General features: G+C 36.6%; 1 protein-coding gene across 2 annotated transcripts in view; it reads right to left on the bottom strand.

The window, feature by feature from the left end:
* TRIQK (triple QxxK/R motif containing) overlaps positions 1 to 910 on the bottom strand; it is a 124,276-nt gene extending 123,366 nt beyond the window's left edge. Inside the window, exon 1 of one of the 2 annotated variants that reach the window (XM_081070956.1) lies at positions 787 to 910. The gene's annotated coding sequence lies outside the window, so the exon portion shown is untranslated. The remainder of the gene's footprint in view (positions 1 to 786) is intronic. The other variant, XM_081070957.1, reaches the window with a different exon arrangement.
* Between the last annotated feature and the right edge of the window lie 15,980 nt (positions 911 to 16,890).

Below are 16,890 nucleotides of genomic sequence, written 5' to 3'. Positions count from 1 at the left end.
AAAGGGAAATCATATATTGTTCAATAATGAATTGCCTCAACTTCCAAAGAAGCTCCTTGAGATCAAACGTACAAGAAAAAGAATTCCAGGGAGAAGAAACCGTATCTCCTATCCCCCTTTTCCTAGTCATCCACGTGGACACCAGAACCTTGTGGGTTCAGAGATTTATCAAACTCCAGGAAAAGACAAACCTCCCCCCCCAAACCTGTCTCATCCCCAATAAAGTCACCTTATGCTCCCTAAAGCTCTTCTCCGAAATGTAAAAAGTTGGTCATTAACACAGGGAAGCTGAGAAAACTGTGGAGAGAAGTAAAATGGGAGAGGAAGGCCTGAGAGAGAACTACAGAACCCAAACAAAGAAAGAATGAAATACACGGACGCAAATTAACTGACGCACAAAAGCACAAAGCAGCCAATCCCTACTCCAGTGGAAAGCCTCCGGAGATAGGTGGGGCCAAATCACCCTCACCAGACGCGCTGGCAGGGCGGAAGCCGCGCGTTCCTTAGCAACTGCGGCGGCCACGCCCACCCACCGCCGGAACCCTGCTCAGATCATCCCCACCCCCACCGCGAGCGTCCTGCTCGCCAGAAGGGGTCCTTAAATCTTTCCCGTATCTACTGGGTTTCCCAGGGCCTCCTCTTCTAGAGCCTCCGTCAGCCCAGCCCGCCCAAGTGCGGCTCCCAGGATCGGAACGATCATCTCCAAAACGCTTTGGGAGCACACTATAGGTTTCCCGGGCAGACCCTCCCCCGCCTCCCCAGAACTCGCCCATGATGGACACACACCTCAGCTCAGCCAAGGCAAAGGCCGACAAACTTCGTGACCGGCTGGAAATGTTGCTGTCCACAGTTCCTGTCACTCATAGGCAGGGGCGGGACGAGCCAGCTGCACAACTCTATTCCTAGCAAGCTGCACAGAAAAGAGGCGGAGCTCGATGGGAGTGGGCGGGGCCAGTCCTCAGCGTGCGCTTCGATTGGACCTTCTCTCTCCCGCCTCTGCGCTGGTCCTGGACAGAAACGCGAAGGCCCTGTGGTTTTACGTTCGTTTAAAATCAGATCTAATAACTGTCTCAAATTTGACTGTGGAAATTGCAATTAAGGATTGCGACTTGTTTTATAAACATAAAACATGTATGTATGTTCTTCTGATTATTGTACTCTTCCCACCTAACATATAATACCCATCCACAGTTTCTAGGGAACATCCCTTGGAAGTATGCACTGTCTCAGAAAACAATGTTATTTGCCAATTCAAGCTTTTAACAGAAGAGTAATCAATATAGGAAAGGTGATTCCTGAAACGTGACCAATAATGTTTGGAGGTATGTCCAGATCCCCAGTTTTCACATCTACACAATGGGAAGAAATATTAGTTATAACTCGGAATACAATTGAATGATTTATATCTTACATTCATGTAATCCTCACAACATCCAGTGAGAAATATTATTACTCAAAGCCTACAAATAATGAAATTGAGGCTCAGAGAGGTTAAATTTATTCAATCATTCAACTAATGAAAAAGTGCCTGCAGTCATTCTTATACTTGGGATAAACTGAATTTAAATTTATTTCAAAAAATTATGCAACTACAATTTAATTTTTCTCTGGCTCAATTATAAATCACGTTCCTCTAGGCCAGTCCCTCACAGCTTCTTTTTTAAAAAATGCCCTTGAGAAAGGAAATAGCATACAAAACAACTGAGAGACTAACTAGAAGGTTCTCTGAAATCTTCCCGTATATCAAGGCCAGGAATTGAATCTAAGATGAAATTTTATTTTCTCTCCTCCTATATCATTTGCTGGTCTCCAGTTCCTTTCCCAGAAATAAAGGTAAATGACCTTATCTTAATACTTTTAACCAGACTGGGGAGCGGGGGTTAAAATAATGAAAACCTTTTCGTTCTATATTAAATCAATACCCAGAAGTGTTTATCTTGTCGGTAGTAGTAAGAAAGAAGGAAAATACTACAGTAGTAGTAAGAAAGAAGGAAAAAATAAAACAATTACTCTGGACAAGTGTTTTGAGATTTAATTACAATGTCCACCATGCTATAAAATTTTTGGAATAAAAGAAACATTCCAATTGCAAATGCTTTTATTCTCTTTCCTGCTGAAGTTCCAAATTCTTCTGGAAACTTGCTAACCATGAATACCTCTGTACAATTTTCTTTTTATTTGTATGATTCATGATCCCCACTGTTTCTTTAATCTTTTAAAAATATTTGGGTTTAGACCAAAAAGAGCTATGATTATATATTAATAAATATATTATATAAATAAATACTGTAAGATTAAATAAAAGTGGTGAATTGTTTATTTGAATCCTATTTCAATTGCATTTTCAAATAAGTACAGAAAATGCGTTTTTTTAAATTTTCTCATATATATAAGAGATTATACATTTAAATAATTGTATTATAACCCTGTAAATGTGTAAAAATTGAAATAAACACAGCTGTATATTTTCTATATGTATAGCTCCAGATGTTTGAAGCATACATTCAAATTCTGGAATGCTACACCTTGGTATCTAGTTAAATATCCAGTAGAAAATACTGTACTACAGATGCATAGGAATAAATTTCAAAACTCTATCCACAGTGAGGAAACAAGAACAGAACAGTGAATATGAGTCTGTGCTGCTGAATTTCTTATCTTGAACAAATCCTAATGAAATAGCTTGTCCTAACAAGTTGTTCTGCAGTTTACTGATCTGTAAAATGGGTACTAGCCAACTTACTCTATGTGAATATGACTGTTACAAAGTCTTCCAGCATCTTTAAAAATAATTAAACTCCAAAAAATAATGTTTAAAATTAATTTTTAATACTCTCTAATTTTGGAGTAAGAAAGTCTCATATTATCTATGCCTTAATTATTCATTTTTCAATTTATGCTTCTGCTTCAATACTTGGAACATATGTAATTTGAAGTTCTCCCATAGACACAAATGTATATTAAAAGAAATTATGAAGAACAAACTTACCAAATAAGAAATAAAATATGCTTTTAAAACATTGAACAAGAAGTAAATTGCTTAATTTAAAATTAAAACATCCAGATGTATATTATGAAAAAGCTATTTCTGTAGCATATAATGACTGATGCATTTAGTTAAATTTGTAGTGAGCTGAACTATAAACCATCACTTAATAATTATATATGCTAACTTCTTTGGCCTAGAACAATATATATATAGATTGAAATTTGGGTGAGGAAACCAATTTGGATCATTTGCAGAAGTTATGACTCTATCAAAAATATATGAAATTCATTGAATATATTAAAATAAGAAATATAACATCAAATTACTTAATCTGTTCAACAATCCTTTGTCTTAAATCTTAGAAGTTAAATTATTCAACAACTTTCTCAGTAGCTGGAATTAGTTGCATAACAGGTCAAATACATATATTACTATTTCTGTGCAATCATCCTAGAACATTAAGGAGGTGTTTAGGATGGATTTTGTTTAAAATATTTCAAGAAATGATTTTTCATGTGAGTTCATTTAAGAAATCCCTGTGATCTCCAAAGTCTGTGCTTGAAAATCTTAATTTTAACCTATAGTACTATATTTAAACCACTTAATAAAACCTGGAAAATGAGTATACTTTTCATAAAGAAAGACTTCTTTTTCAAAATTCAGAAAATTAATAAAAGGTAAAAACTAATTTTCACTGATTTGTATAATATTTGAAATTATAGTTAGATAGGATATATATGTATATATAGAATGTATATACATAGTTATGCAGGAGGTTTTGTATATATATACATATATATATACATATATATGTATATATATACCTGGATATCCAGTTATGTAGTATATATATAATATATAATGGGCTCCATGGAATTACATATTTCAAAGTTTGTTTGCTTTTTTTGAATAATTGAATGCAAGATTGCCTCTGATATCATGAAAAAAAGTATCTCAAAATAATCTTCAGATGAATATATAGAGAATTATTCCATGTATATGAACGAAAGGTAGATCACATATTACAAATGTTTTGAGGATATAATTTCAAATGCAGAGCTGCCAACTATTTCTTTAACTGGCAAATGACATGTAGGTTGAAGGTGTATGTCTTATAGCCAGTTAAAAATGTCCACATTGACTTTTTTTTCAGTTTTTTGAAAATTTAATCTAATGTGTCAATGACTCTACAACCTTTCTGAAATCAGGATGCAGTTAAGAAATAAATCACTGACCACATTTTCCCCCTTCTTAGTGGTATACATAATAATAATGGCTTTTTAAGTTGATAGCCTTCTTACATACAGGTGGTGACTCAGTGATCCAAGCTGCTTTGATCCTGTGCATGTTCTCTCTCGAAACAAGGTTTCCACATTCCTCACATCTGGGTAAAAGAGCAACTGAAGATTTACATAGGAGTTTTCACTGCTGCAGGCACAGCATCTGAATGTACAATTGCCTTTCAATATTATTGCTGAGATTCATCAATATTAAATTCATTTAATATTACATTGTTAATAGTGATCTTCCTACACTGTGTATCACCCCCACCCAATTTATCCAACTCAAGTATTCCAGGTTCCCCTTACATTCTTTTGTTCATAGTCATTCATCTCTTTTTAGTGTACTTTAATACATAATTACTTACTTATTATACTCATTATCTTTCTCCACCTCAAGAATATAACTTTCTTAAGAATAGAGATACTGTCAGCATTATAAACTGATGTATCCCAAGTTCCTAGATCAGTGCCTAGCACATAATGGACACTCAAGAGATGTTTTTTATTAAATTAATTGTTGTGCATAGGTGGAATTATTTGTTTTAATTCCTTGCAATATTCTACTGCATGAATATGCCATAATTCATATATCTATTGTTCTGCGGTGGGGCTTTGGGGTTATTTCTAGATTAATCTATAATAAACAGGGTAGTTATAAACATTCTTATATGAGTTTCTTGGTATAGATTGCAAGAGTTTCTTTTTGGCTTACAACTAGGAGTAAAATTGCAGATTTGTAGTACACGGGCACATTCTAAGTGAAAAAAAATACCAAATTATTTTCCCAAGATGTTGTGTTATTTTGCCTTCCTAATAGGAGTATTTCTGAGATTTCAATGTATTAATCTTTTCAGAAAACCAAATTTTGGCTTCATTAACTTTGTCTAATGTTCATTTTTTTTTTCATTTATTCTGCTCTTATCTTTATTATTTTTCTATTCATTTAATTTTCTTATTTTTCTATGTTCTTAATGTAAAAACTGTGGTCATTGATTTAAACTTTTATTCTTTAATAATACAGGCATTTAAAGCTAGAAAATACCTCTAGAGGCTGCATTAGTGATAGCCCATAACTTTTGATACGTTGTGTTTTAATTAGCACTCATTTAGGATTATTTTTCAATTTCCCTTTCTGTGAATTTTTCTTTTATCATTGTGTTATTTATTTAAAATTGTGTTGTTCAGTTTCCAGGTATTTGAGGGCTTTCTAAGTATTTTATTTTTATTGACTTAAATAATTAAATAAAAATTAAATAATTAAATAAATAAAATAAAATAAATAAATAAATAAATAAAAATAAATTAAATAAATAATTAAATAAAAAGCATTGTTGTTATAAAACATACTGTGTAAGATTCGAAACTTTTGAAATTATTGAGACTTATTTTATAGCCCAGCATTTGGTTTATCTCAATAATTGTTTCCAGTGTATTTAAAAAGAATGTGTATTCTGTTAGATGTAGTGTTCTATAATTCTAGAATTAATAATATATGCCCTTAAATTATTGCTAAGATTCATCAATATTATATCCATTTAATATTACATTTTCAAGAGTGATCTCCCTATGCTGCTCCTTCACACTACCCCCAGTTTTCTTCCCATCTCAAGTCTTCCAGAGCTTGAGTTCCCAGAGTTTTGCTTTTTACACATAATACTCCACACTTTACATGCATATGCCATACTCACAAATGTAAGAACCTTATAACACTATAATTCCATTTATATACCCCTCTCCATCTTTTGTATTATTTTCTCATATATGTTTCTTTTAAATGCATTAAAAATCTCAATTAAAATTTAATTACTTTTGACCTAAATGGTCAGCATTTTTAAAGGAAATTATATATTAACATTTATATTTACTCATGTATTTACCATTTGTGGGTTTTTTTTGCTATAAATTCCCTTCATATTACAGAATTATCATTATTTATAGGTGTATTGGTGATATTTTCTCTCAGCTTTTTTTGTATGAAAATTTTTCTCTCTTCTCCTTTTTGAAGGTTACTTTGAATTCTGGGTGGAATGTCATTTTTCTTTGAGCACTAAATATGTCATTTAATTATCTTCTTGCCTCCATGTTTCTGTTGTGAGGTTAGCCACTATTTAGTTACTATTCCTGCTTGCAATATATCTTTTTTTCCCCACTCCTGACTGCTTTCAAGATGCTATCTTTTTTAAAGATTTTTTTATTAAAATTCAGCTAACATGCAATATCATATTAGTTTCAGGTGTACATCATAGTTATTCAACAGTACCCACCTAGATCTATACAGTGCTAATATCACATTATTGATTTTATTCCATATGCTAAAGAAGTGATCACCATGATAAGTCCAGAAACCATCTGACACTGTACCACGCTACCACAATATTACTGATCTTTTCCCCTTTTTCAAATTTTCAATTAGAGTTGACATTCAATATTATTTTATATTATTTTCAATTGTACAACATAGTGGTTAGACATTTATATAATTTAAGAAGTGATCCCCCTAACTAGTACCACCTGGCACTATACATAGTTTTTTATCATATTATTGATTATATTTCCTATAGTTTACATCCCCATGCCTATTTTATAATTATCAATTTGTATTTCTCAATACCTTCACCTTTTTCACCTGTCCCCAGCCCCATTTGCATCTATCACCCTGATAGATCCAGTACATATCTGTCACCATACATAGATATTACAATATTATTAACTATATTCCTTATGCTATACTTTACATCTTTATGACTACTGTGTGCTAACAATTTATACTCAATCCCTTTCCCTTTTCACCAATCCCTAACCCCCTCCCATCTTAAAGAAGTCCCTCTAAATTTTTCATAATATTGGTTTGGTGATGATGGACTCTTTTAGCTTCTTCTTGTCTGGGAAGCTCTTTATATGTCCTTCAATTCAAAATGACAGCTTTCCTGGATAGAGTAATCTTGGTTGTAGGTCCTGACTTTTCAGCACGTTGAATATTTCATGCCAATCCTTCTGGCCTGCAAAGTTTCTGTTGAAAAACTAGCTGACATACTTATGGGGGCTCCCTTGTAGGTAACTGCTTTTCTCTTGCTGATTTTAAGATTCTCTCTTTGTCTTTAACCTTTAGCATTTTAATAATGATATGTCTTCAAGTTGGCCCCTTTGGGTTCATTTTGTTTGGGACTCTGCATTTCTTGGGTTTGTATATCTATTTTCTTCATCAGGTTAGGGAAGTTTTTTATCATTATTTCTTTAAATAGATTCTTGTTCTCTCTCTTCTCCACTGGTACATCTATAATGTGAATGTTTGTATGCTTGATGTTATCCCAGAGACCCCTTAAAGTCTTCACAATTTTTTTGATTCTTTTTTCTTGTTGCTGTTCTGGTTGGGTGTTTTCTGCTGCCTTATCTTCTACATCACTAGTTCTGTCCTTGCTTCATCTAATCTACTGTTGATTCCCTGTAATATACTCTTCATTTCCATTATTGTATTCTTTATTTCTCACTGGTTCTTTTTCATGTTTTCTATGTCCATTTTTATGTTTCCTATCTCTTTGTTAAAGCTCTCCCTGAGATCAGTGAGCATCCTTATAACCAGTGTTTAGAACTCTGCATCTGATAGATTGCTTGTCTCTATTTTGTTTATTTCTTTTTCTGGAGTTTTGATTTGCTCTTTTATTTGAGACATGTTTCTTTGTGTCCCCATTTTGGCTGCTTCGCTGTGTTTGTTTCTATGTATCAGGTAGGGCTGCTATATCTTTTTGTTTTAATAGAGTGGCCTTATGTAGTAGATGTGCTATGGGGCTCCAGTGGTGCAGTCTTTCTGGTTACCTGAGCCATGCACTCCAGGTGTGTCCCTTGTGTAGGTTGTGTGTACCCTCCTCTTTTATTTGAGCCTTGGTTGATAATTGCACATCAATGGGAGGGACTGACCCTTGGGCTACTGGTTGTTAGGACTGGCCTTGGCTACAATGGAAGAGTTGTACATGGGCTGACCCTACAGAGTAGGATCTGCCTCAGCAGGACTCTGATGCCTGCCTAATCCACCCGTTTGGTGTGTTGTGCTTGGAGGCATCTGGGTGATGCTCCATCTGATTTTCAAGCTGGCCACTGAGGGCACCAGCCCCAGGACCACTTTGGAGGGGATCTGCTATAGGTCAAGTTCAGCCACAGCCAAAGGCCCCAAGGCAACTCAGTTCCCCATCATATGTCTCTGCTGCCTTTACAGCTGCTGCTCCAGAGCTGGAGCTCAGAACTACATAATGATTCTGTCGGTGGGTAAGACACATGCAGTCCCTTTAAGAGGAATGCCTGGGAGTGCAGCATCTTACTCGGTCAAAATCTCCACTAGTTTTCACAACCAGAAATTATTGGGATTTCTCTTCCTGGCACTGGAACCCTGGGCTGGGGTAGGGCTGGAACCTATCACTCCTCTGGGGGTGGGGAGGACCTCCACAGCCGAAATATTCCTCCCGATCTTTAATGGTCATATGCAGGTGTGGGACCAGCCTGTTCTGCATCTCTGCTCCTCTTACCAGTCTTGAGGTGGCTTCTGCCTGTCATTAGTTGTAGAGCTTCGGTTCAGCAAGATTTTAGGTGATTCTCAATGATGGGTGTTTTGTAGTTTTGTTGTAATTTTGATGTTGTCGTGAGAGAAGATAAGCACAGCCTGTACCTACTGCACCATTTCGGTATTCTCTCAAGATGTTATCTTTGGTTTTCAGCATTGTGACTGCCATCTGTCTAGTTGTAGAGGTACACTTCTCTTTGCATTTATCCTGCTTTGATTTAGGTAAACTTCTTGGATTTATAAGCCAATGCTTTATATAATTTTGGAAGTTTCAACTATAGGTTTTTTAAATAAGTTTTCTGGCACAATCATAATTCTTCTTTTGTTTTGGGATTTGAGGTACATGAATGCTAATTTTGTCACCCAGATGACTGAGGCTCTATTCATTTTCAAGCCTTTACTCTCTGTTCTTCAGATTGGATGCCCACTTCAGCTGTCCTTAGTCTGCCCTTATGCTTAGTCAGTAAAATTATCAATTTAGTTACTGTAGAATTTCAAGAATTCCCATTAGAATGTTTGTTATATTTCTATTTCTCTACTGAGATTCCTTATGTCTTTACTCATTAAGGCCATATTTCCTTTGAAGTCCTTGAACACGTTTATAATTGTTGTTTTACATACTTTACCTGGTAATTAATACATTTAGGCCTTCTCAAGATCAGTTTTTATTGATTGCTGTTTTGTTTGTTCGTTTGTTTGTTCCTTTGTTTTTGGTCATATTTTCCTGTTTCTTTACATATCCAGTAACCTTTTATTGTATACTGGACATTGTGGATGATATGCCATAGCGGTGGTGGGGGGGGTGGGTTTGTTGTTGTTTTTCTAACAACAAGTTCAATTTATATCCAATCATCTTGCATTTGTGTAGGCTTGGTTTCATACTCTGTTAAGGTGAATTATTGGAAATTCCAAGGTTTTTCTCAAGCCCCTCTACATTGGCTATACTGAAATTTCAAACTAATTTATCTTATGTTCTTATCCAGACTGGCTTTAAAGCTTTGTTAATGTAGGTCTAGAGTATGCCGTACTCTATGGTGTGGTCCTTGCACCAAAGCTGTGGCCTTTCTGGTGTCTCAATTTTATCCCTGAAGTTTTTCTGAGTTTTTTTTTTTCACTCTACCTGGGCTGGGATTTCATCCTCTATCTCTGGTCAACCTCTACTATATATTTTTTTCTTTTCCCAGTGTCATAGCAGCTAGACTTTGGTAAACTTTGCAGAATATTTCATTGTATATGCCCAACTTAATCCTTGGCCAAAAACTCATAGGGAACCCACAAACAGACTTTTGGTTCCCTCCTTGTGGGAAACCGTGCTGAAGTGCTAGCAGGTGTTGTTTTGTGAAATGTTGAACCTTTGACTTCCTTGAGTGGTTTGTGCTCCCAGCAAGGCAAAACTTGCTACGTTGAGAACACAGAACCAGACAAGGTCAGGAAGTGTGGAGCTGGCCAAACAACAAGCCCTTGTGTATCCAAACATTGTAACTACTAGATTGCAGACAGTTCTGTTACTTTTTGATGCCCAGAGTATATAAGCTGCAAAAATAAACTTGGGCTGAGGCATTCTACTTAGAACTGAGGCATTCTACTTAGAACTGCATCAGTCTACTTAGAATTGCCTGCCCTCCCCATCCCATCTTTGTCTCTCTTCTTTTTTCTCAATCCTCACTCCTCACTTCAGGGACTGTTCGTCTCGTCGGCAGGTACCGGCACTCCTTCTGTGTATCTTTTCTCTTTCTAATATAATATCCTGCCTTGTGGATTGCAGACATGTTAACAGTCCCAAACTCTGAAATCTGCCTCTACAGATCAGTGAAATTGATGTGCTTTGCTCATGCTTCAGCTCCTTATGCTGTGATCAAGAAATGGTCCCAGAAAGCTGCAGTGAATGTGGGGCTGAATCATATCAAGTGTTTCCCTTTTTAAGGGATCACAGTCATATACTGACTCTTGCCCAATGCCTGAAAATACTGCCTGTTGCATCTCGTTCAGTTGTTGAGATAGAAGGGCTAGTCTGGTGCTAACTATTCTGTCATGGCAATGAAGCACATGTCACATTGATATTTAAATTTTTATTTTGTATCTTGCAGTTCTGCTAAACTTCTCTGTAAATTATCTGCATTATTTTATTTTATGCAAAATCATGTTATCTGTAATAATGACTTTTGTTTTTCCTTTTCAATATTTATTATTTCTTTTTCGTTCTACAATGTTGAATAGAAGTGATGATGGTAGGCATTCTTATCTTTTCTATATTATCTAAGGGAAAGCTTTAAACAGTTTATCACCAAGTATTTGTTAGCTGTAAATGTTTTGATATTCTCTACTAGGTTAAGGAACTTTCCTTTTGTATTTGTTTTTCTAAGATATTTATTAAATCATAAGTAGATGTTGTCTTTGGTAAATATTTTTGCATATTTTGAAATGATCATAATGTTTTTCAACTTTTCCTATTACTGTGATGAATTAGATTAATCATTTTCAATGTTAAAGTTAACCCCAGGATTGCCCCCACTGTCCTACCGGGTATAGTTGAAGCTCTGGCTGTTGGCCCAGGTGAACAGCTGCCAGAACACAGGGCTTCAATGGGAGATAATTGGGAACCAGAAACTTTCTACATCTTTTGACATCATGTCACATGGCATGACCCCAACCAGGAGTGTGACAACACTACCTTCTGTACCTGAGCCATGGAGACAGAGAAAAGAACTGAGAGAATGGACAAGGCCAATCCCACCAAGTGGAAGGCCAACCAGTGCCGAGCCCTTAATAAAATACCAAACTTCCACCGAGCTGCAGGATGTATCCCTCAGCACCAGCATCATAGTATGAGAACTGTGCAGGCACACCGGACCACATGCTCAGCAAGGACCCATGTTTGGTTAATGTTCTACTGTGGCCAACATAAAATTCTTAATAGTTTTATTTTTGAATTTGTCTATTATAAAAGAAGTCTAATTAGCTGATGGAGAATGTTCATGAGCAGAGGAGATATACATAGTATGTATGTTTACCACCATTCCTTTGTATTCTACTTGCATCTAGAATTCACAATGCCCCGTGAACACAGAATTCTGGTGGACCTGTGATGTGAGGGAGTTCAGCAAGACTTAAAGTACAGGGTAAGTGTGTTATGGAATTCACTGGCAACACCAATAGAGTATTGGTATAATGTATACATATAAGGAATTGAAATAAGAATAGTTGAGTTAGTTTTCTGCAGTATTTCCACTGTTTTAGTAAGAACAAAATACATATGCATGAGCTATGAAATATGAATTGTGTAACTTCAGTGATTCTGCATATTGGTAAATGTTATTAGATTTTCATTAAAAACTAGAATTATTCAATATAAAGGTGAATGATAATATTTATGCTATTTTTTTAACTTAGAGTGGCATTAAATAAGTATGAAACACTATGATAAGTTGAGGGAGAGACTGAAAGAACAGAAGAATTTTATATTTTCATATCTATAATTTATAGGCAATGTTTTCTTGTTTTTTAAATAATGGGCCACCCACTTTCATTTTGTCCATGAGTTATGTAGCTTTCCCTGATACCATCTCAGTCTTGTAAGATCTAGAAGGTATGCTCTAATGACCCTACTTCTGCAGAGTCACAGCTCAGTGAGAATAACACTTTTGGTGCAAGATGGGAGAAAGACCAGAAAGTGGAATACATAACTAAGGAGGATGGTACCAAGTCTGAGGCTCACAGTACAACCTGGTCTCCTATGGCACTCTGTACTTCACCCAAAGAGGAGTTCATATGACCACCGAATGTGCATGAGTCTGGGATCCATTGTCTCAAACCACACCACTTTAGTATATTTACCTTGTGATGTTTCTGGTGCTGGAGAACTGTTTCCTCCATATCTGGTTAAACTTGCAGCTTGGGTTGCTGGCTGCCAACTTGTCCTTTGCAGACAATCAGCTCCAGCCTGACATACTCATTAGCCCCACATGGTGCCAGAAGACCAAGTTCCAGTACAAGATGGAATCCCCATGCCATCAGCAGAGCAAATCATGTGGTCGCCAGCTCTTCTACAGCTAGCAGGAGTCCACACAGGAGCTAGTGAATCTCTTAGGCCAAGAGAGCCTAAAGAGAGCACTTCCCTGACCCCAAGGACATGTTCAGTGACAAGCAACACTTCTACATGCACCAGCTAGCTGCTAGATATCCTGGACTGTGGGCTCATTCGTCAGCTGCAGGGCTAGGATCTGTATATCATTTACTTATTTTAGTGCAAGGTGTTTTGGAATGGGCCTGTGACAGCCCATAACTCCTACTTCAATCCAACAGAAGGTAAGAACAAGCACTTCAGCCTCAGGCATTTTTAATATGAGCTGTTTCTGTTCCAAAAGGGCCAGAGCAACATAAAATCACCATTTGTTATCTTTAGTTTAGGGAGAGGTATCTTGGGTATCTTGACGATAAATCTTGGGAGAAGAAGTCCATTACTATTTAGGTGGTATATGAGGTCTTCAGTTTGATTGTTGTGGGAGATATTGTTGCGAGCACCTGGAAGGGCAGTCACTGTATTTCAGTCTCTTCCTGAGAGTCAAGGGGACATTAATCCCTTGGGAGGGCCCTATGTCCCTTCATGGTCCTCGTAACATGAGTGGGGAACAAAGTCCTGACACACAGGTTCAGATACAGTGAGTAACACGGTTTTATTTGAGAACAAATGTCCTTCCAGAGGCCAATGCTCTGGTAAGCACAGAAGGTTATACAGAATAGAATAAAATTTAATAACGAATCAAGTTCCAGTCAATCGAGGTGGAGAAGGTCCCTGGTCTGGGAGAGACGACTGGGCCCACGAAGTGTCTGAGGCAAGCTGGTCTTGCAAGGAAGTACTTTGGAGAGTCCCAGAATATAGTGGCTTGCACCTCGAAGAAGACTCTGTCGTATCTCCCAAGTGAACGTCCCGAAGGATCGTTCCAGAGTGTCTCACTCAGAGCCTCACAGAGCGTCTTAGCCAGAGCACCCAGTCAGACAACTCATGGTATTGCTCTTGAGCTCTGCTTTTATCCTCTTTTCCTTAGACTTATTTACCTCTTAGGTGATAACCAGAAGTTGTTTTGGTGAACTTGTCATCACTCAATTTTGTTATGGTCAGTTTCACACATAAACATAAACATGTTTATTTTATGTATATGCTCTACACATAAACATATTTACTTTCACTTTACTCTTAGTCTCACACATGTGTGTCCTTAGTCCTGTCCCTACTAGTAAACAACTTGTTTTGCAAACCACAATCCAACATATATAATACATTTGATATGCTCTATACAGATATTCTCAATAGAGGTTCTGAGTTGGCTGAGAGTATCCAGATATAGATCTCAAAAATTGCATTATGAAGTAGAAAACTTCAAGAAGCTTCATCACATGTGGCATTCTCAGCAGTTTCAGGTCAACGCCCAGTCCATCTGGAGCGCTCTTTTGATACTGGCCAAAGGCCCTAACTCATTTATCCACTTGACTCATAATGAAACAGGAGATAGCAACTTATTCAATGGTCCCTAGTGTAAACTGATGTGGAGGTGCAATGGTATCCATGGGAACCTTACCAGTTTAGAGTTTCTTTGTTTCTTGTGTTTAGAGTTTGTGTTAAGACTTTGTTTCTTGTGTTTAGAGTGTCTCTTCTTCAGGTCTCTAGGGCCAGGAATTGGATTTTGATCAAGAAGAAAGGGAAGGTGTTAGTTCTTCCTACAGAAGTTGAGGTGGAAACTGAAAGAAAGCTTTGGTTTTGGGGTTCTACCTTCCTTTTGATCTAACTCTACTATGCTATTTCTGGCAAGCCTGGCTCTTAGAGACACCCATCCTCCATGCATGGCCCTCCTCCCCAATCAGTAACAGTGAGCATGAAAGGAACTCCCACAACCAAGTTTACCTAGTGGTATAAGAGGTATTACTCCAAGTAGCATGTTCTTAATGACCTTCTGATTTTTTGCCCATAGAAAATAAGTGATATTATATTATTTCACACTGAATAAAAGAAACTTAAAGCAGTATACTTCCATTTCTCCAAGCTTTGTGCTATTGTTGTGATGCATTTTATTTCTACGTATGTTATGAACTCAACAATACATATTGTTTTTCTCTTAGCAATTCAAGTTTTCTTTAGAAATATTTTAAAAATATGAAAAGTTCTTTTAAATCCACCCACATATATGTATTTATCATTCGCAGTGTGTTTCATTTCTTTGTGTAGATGCATGTTTCCATCTGGTATTTTCTTTCTGGTTGAAGGAATTTCTTTAACGTTTCTTATGGTATATGCCTGCTAATGATGAATTCTGCACCTTTTGTATGCCCTAATCAGTCTTTATGTTGCCTTTATTTTTGAAAAATGTTGTTGTGGGTATAGAAATCTAAGTTTTGGCAGTTGTCATTTCAATATTTTTTGTCGCATCCTGCACAACACAAGCAAGTGGGAAAGGATGAGGGAGGCGGCGAGGGTTAAAGTTTATTAAAGAAAGAGACCAGAGACATTGCAAAGAAATCACAGAGGACCAAGGGACTCACAGCCTCAAGAGACTGGAGCCCCGAATCGGGTCATCGTGGGTATTTATTGATTTTTTACAATAGGCATCACATGATTCTGGGCAGGGTCTGCAAAACTCTTACACCACCAATACAATTAGCATATTTCCAATCACCCAATCATTTTGTCCCAAAGCAACCTGTACATGCTGTCCCCACATGACCAAGGCGCGGTGTGTATGATCCCTGGGGGAGCAGGTCTCTCAAAGCAATTATCCCATGAGGTCAGCGCAGAGCAAGCTGGTTTTGCTCAATTACGTTCCTTGCACAATAGGGTGCTGGACATCTGAAGCATGCGTCAGCGGCTTCCCAGAAAGTATTGGAGGATGGGCACACCTCACATCTTAAGATTAACTCATGGGGGTCCCTGGGGTCCCGCCTGGCTTAAGTTGTCCCTCCCTTGAGGAAACTTACTCATCTTTGGCCACAGACCCAGCATGTTGGGACCAAGAGAGAGGACTTATAAAACTCAACCTTAAAGGGACAACCCCGCAACCCTCTTTCCCTAAGGAAAGGGTGGAAGGGACAGACGGTTAGGATGCTGTGTGACAACAATTTTTAAAGATATTATCTCACTTTATTCTGCCATACATTATTTCCAACAAGAAGTCTGCTATCTGCTATCATTATATTTGTTCTTCCGTAAATAATGATTTCTTTTTTCTCTGTCTGTCTTTAAGATTTTCCCTTTATCAGTCACTTTAAGCAATTTGATTATATGTCATGATGTAGGTTTCTTTGTTTCTTGTGTTTAGCGTTTGTTAAGTCTCTTGAAACTATGGGTTTATATTTTTTATCAAATTTGTAGAATTTCAGTCATTATTGATTCAAATATTTTTTTCTATTCCCCCATTCTTTCATCTCCTTCAAGGACTCCAAAAAATCCTTCAAGGATTCCAAAAAATATGAACTTGATCTGTTCATATTTTTCTATGTTTTTCTCTCTTTGTATAATTTTGGATAAATTTGTAGTGCTCCATTGCTTTATATTTCAAGTTTGTTTATATTTTCTGCTGTTAATCCTATCCAGTGTATCTTTCATATCAGATATTTTTCTATGTCTAGAAGTTCAATTTGATATTTTTTCTTCATAACCTATGCCCTTTCTTATTATACTCATTCTTTCCTCTACTTTCTTGAACATTTGAAAGATAATTATAGTAACTTTTATTATCTTTGTCTAATAATTCTATCATCGGTGTCTGTGACTATTGATGGAACTCTCTTTTTTCATTATATTGCTCATATGTCCCTACTTGTTTGCATGCCAGTCAGTTTTTTATTTGTTTGTTTTAATTGAATGCCAGACATTTTGAACTTTACCTTGTTAGATGCTAGATATTTTTGTGTTCCTAAAATATTTTTTAGCTTTGCTCTGTTACTGGGGAACAATTTAATCCTTTTCAGGCTTGTTTTATTTAAGCTTTATTAGGCAGGAGTAGAGCAACATTTAATCTATTACTCTCTCCCCACTACTGACTGAATACACTTCTATTTATTCTAACCAATGCCCT

This window comes from Rhinolophus hipposideros (assembly GCF_964194185.1).
Source record: "Rhinolophus hipposideros genome assembly, chromosome: 13".
Lineage (NCBI taxonomy): Eukaryota > Metazoa > Chordata > Mammalia > Chiroptera > Rhinolophidae > Rhinolophus > Rhinolophus hipposideros.
This window is presented reverse-complemented; position numbering and strand designations above follow the sequence as displayed.